Here is a 3,960-nt window from a genome sequence, read left to right as displayed (position 1 = left end):
ATTGGAGGAGGAGGAGGAGGAGGATAGAATGGGAAAGGAGTGGGGAGAAGACTGGAGGAGAGGAGAGACGGAGATAAGGTGAAGAAAGAGATAGGAAGAGAGAGAAGTGTAGAAGGAGGAGGAGGAGGCTTGGGATAGAAGGTAGAATATGAGAGAGAGGATTGAATAGGAAAAGATTGAAGGGAAGAGGAGGAGGGAAGGGAGAGGAGAGAAGGAGGAGGAAGAAGAGGAGAATAAGAATACAGAGAAGGAAGATTATGTAGATAATATTTTTTTTTTTTTAATCAAGGGTATAGTACGAAGAGGAAGTGGGTTAGTGGTGAGGTACAGGTGGGGAATAGGAAAGACAGTAGGAGTGTACAGTTGTATGGTGTAGGTTCGTTAGTTGTTCTAAGTGATGTGTTGTTCTCTCTCTCTCTCTCTCTCTCTCTCTCTCTCTCTCTCTCTCTCTCTCTCTCTCTCTCTCTCTGTATCTATCTGTATCTATCTATCTCTATCTATCTACCCATCTATCTTTCTATCTATCTTTTTCTTTCTTTCCATTCTTCCTCTTCCTTTTTTATCTTCATTCACGGTGTTAGTCTTTCTTTCCTTCTTTCTTCCTTTTCTCTTTCTCTTTTTTCCTTTCCTTGTTCTCTTTCTCTTCTTTCTGCTTTATATCATTCTTCTTTCTCCTCTTTCAACTTTATTTTCCTAGGTGTTAGATTTTTCTTTTTCTCCCGTTTTTTCCTTTATTTTTTCTTTTCTTATTTATTTTTTATCTTTTTTCTTTCCTTTCTTTCTCTTTTTCCTCCTTTTTTTTCAACGTCATCCTCTAAGGCGTTAGTTTTTTTCTTCTTCCCTCTTTCGTTTCTTTCACTTTCTTATCCTTCTTTTTCCTTGTTCTTTTTCTCTTCTATCTTTTTTTTCCTTTCTCTTCTTCCTCCTTTTTCATTTTCATCTGTCTCATGTCATCTCAAGGCTCCCAGAACGATATTCTTGTCTCATATCATTCTTCCTCCTCCTCCTCCTCCTCCTCCTCCTCCTCCTCCGTTACAAAATATCTTTCCTGACATCGTGATAGCATTGTATGTGTGTGTGTGTGTGTGTGTGTGTGTGTGTGTGTGTGTGTGTGTGTGTGTGTGTGTGTGTGTGTGTGTGTTCATATCTCCTTCACACCTGATAACCTCACCTTTACTCCCCTCTCCCCTCCTCCTCCTCCTCCTCCCTTCCTCTTCTCCCCTCTTCCTCTTCTTCTCCTCTCTCTTACCTTTACTCTCTGATAACGCTTCCCTTCTCTTCCTCTTCCACCCCTTCCCCTCTTCCTCTTCCTTCCCTCTCACCTCCCTTCTTACCCCCCCCCCTGTTCTCCTCTTCTTTTTCCTACCTCTCACTTCCGTCCTCCTTCACCCCTTCTTCCCCTTTCTCTTCTTCCCCCTCCTCCTCCCCTCTTAGTCTCTCTTGCATCCCCTTCCTCTCCTCTTACACCTCTCTCCCCTCTCTTCTTCCCCCCTCTCATATCTCTCCTATCCCTCCCCTTCTCCCTTCTCCCCCTCGTCTTTCACCTCCTTCATTCCTTCCCCCTTCATTCTTCGTCTCTCTCTGACCCTCCCCTCACTTAAACCTCTCTCCCCATCCCCCTCTCTCCCCTTTCCTCCCCCTCTCCTTCTTCCCTCTCCCCTTGATAACCTCGCCGCCCCGTGACCCTGATCAATGCCTCGGCTTATCTCCGCCTCGCATAACAGATACTTCATGGCAGGCTTAATCTGGGCCGCTGCTAGGGCCTCCGGGTGTCTCTTTATGGGCCACGGGGGAAGGGGGATGGTAGTGGGTGAGGGTGGGGGAGGGGTGGTAAGGGGGGAGGGGAAGGGAGGGGGGTGGTTGGGAGGCGTGGGTGTGTTGAGGTAGGGTGGGAGGTGTATAAAATAGGGTTAGTATTTAGTGGATTTTTTTATTTTTTTATGTGTGTGTGTCTCTCTCTCTCTCTCTCTCTCTCTCTCTCTCTCTCTCTCTCTCTCTATGACAAAAAAGAAATAAGGGAAGCGAGACAGAGAGGGAAACGGATGCTGCGCCGAAAGCCGCCGCGAGAGGACATGTCTTGTGATGCTGTCCCGTTCCCGAGGCGCTCCGACTTTCCATCCGAGAACCGACAAACGCGGTGCGCGGCGCCCTCACAGTGTTTGTGATTGATTTAATAATCCCGTCTGGCACTTTTGAGAAGAGCGTTCTTGCACCCGCCCTCCTCGCCTCGTCGGGGCTGGGGAGCGCCAGCGAGCCCTTGCTCTTGCTGGTGAGCGTCGCAGGACTGGAGAGGCCCCGGTAGGGCGCCCTGGCTCCCCCGGGGCGTCCACGGAGGTGCCGGGGATCCCGAAGGTCCGGCGGGGGGGTGTTGAAGTTCCGGCAAGACGTCCTGACCTTCGTAAGAAGTAGCCAGACGACCCGTGACCATCAGTTCAGGTCACCGTTACAATCACCGGGTAACTAATGACGCCTCCAAGAGGAACTGCCGCGCGGGGAAGAAGAAATGCCCCCCTCAAGGCAGAGCGTCAACAACTATAAAAACACAAAAGCAACAAAAAAATCATAAAACTACAAAAACACGGCGCTGTGTGTTGGTAAGAGTGAGTCTCATCTGGGGAGACTGTGGCTCATCCAGACCAACAGACAACGCCCAAGTTATGGCTGAGACTCCTCTGGGGAGACAGCGGCTCAGCCAGACTTAAAAAAAAACACGGACTGACAACTCCTGACGACCCACGCGATAACGACCCTGACAGACCCCTGGCACTCTTTGGACATGGACTGACAACACGATTATACGACCTACTGACCCCTGACAGACCCCTGGCACTCTTTGGACATGGACTGACAACACGATTATACGACCTACTGACCCCTGACAGACCCCTGGCACTCTTTGGACATGGACTGACAACACGATTATACGACCTACTGACCCCTGACAGACCCCTGGCACTCTTTGGACATGATTGACAACTCCTGACGACCCACGCGATAATGACCCTGACAGACCCCTGGCACTCTTTGGACATGGACTGACAACCCGATTATACGACCTACTGACCCCTGACAGACCCCTGGCACTCTTTGGACATGGACTGACAACTCCTGACGACCCACGCGATAATGACCCTGACAGACCCCTGGCACTCTTTGGACATGGACTGACAACTCCTGACGACCCACGCGATAATGACCCTGACATTTCCTGACCACTCTCAGAACAATGCCTCCGGACAATATCTTGACGTTTCTCTAATGTTTCTCAACAACAAAAAGAAGAGTTCAAAAACTCACGAATGGCTTTCTCACTTTCTTACTTTTCACAAAAAACTACATACACGCTACACACAAACACACCATTTACTCAATATTCTAAAACTTTTACTCAAGTTAATCAGTGATCATGCACGATTAAAATAATGATATAATAATAATAATAATAATAGTAATAATAATAATAATAGTAATAATTCAATCTTAGCTACAGTAATAGTAAGTACTAGCAAGTTAAGAAAAGATAGTAATGGAAATAATTATTAATGACAAACAAACGACAAAACAAGCAAAAACATCACACAATAATCCTCTCCCTTCTTTCCTTGAGAGAGAGAGAGAGAGAGAGAGAGAGAGAGAGAGAGAGAGAGAGAGAGAGAGAGAGAGAGATCCCCCGTCTCTCTCTCTAGATAGATAGATAGATAGATAGATAGATAGATACAGAATCCAAACACACGGAAAAGCTCTTATTAATGTCGAGTGTTAAAAAGTGTTTGTGTTTGTGTGTTTGTTTGTGTGTTTGTTGACGTCATAACAGCCGCCAGTGATTAGAAGTGTTGTCGCTGCTCTTGTGTTGCCCCTGTGTTGTGTTTGACTTGTTGATGTTCTTGTGTGTGTGTTTGTTGTTGTTGTTGTAGTTGTTGTTTTTGTTGTTTGTGTGCCTTGTTGTTTTTTCCTTCACCT

At 46.8% G+C, this 3,960-nt stretch overlaps 1 long non-coding RNA gene across 1 annotated transcript; it reads right to left on the bottom strand.

Moving 5' to 3' along the window:
• Nucleotides 1-2,002: 2,002 nt before the first annotated feature.
• On the bottom strand, nt 2,003-3,350 carry LOC127007827 (uncharacterized). The gene is made up of 2 exons (XR_007760593.1): nt 3,166-3,350; nt 2,003-3,035 (listed from the first exon to the last, which is right to left on the bottom strand). It is a non-coding gene; the product is annotated as an uncharacterized LOC127007827 (long non-coding RNA).
• Between the last annotated feature and the right edge of the window lie 610 nt (nt 3,351-3,960).

This window comes from Eriocheir sinensis, chromosome 36 (genome assembly GCF_024679095.1).
Source record: "Eriocheir sinensis breed Jianghai 21 chromosome 36, ASM2467909v1, whole genome shotgun sequence".
NCBI classification, from domain to species: domain Eukaryota; kingdom Metazoa; phylum Arthropoda; class Malacostraca; order Decapoda; family Varunidae; genus Eriocheir; species Eriocheir sinensis.
Note: the sequence above shows the minus strand (reverse complement) of the source record. Positions and strands in the feature narration are given on the sequence as shown.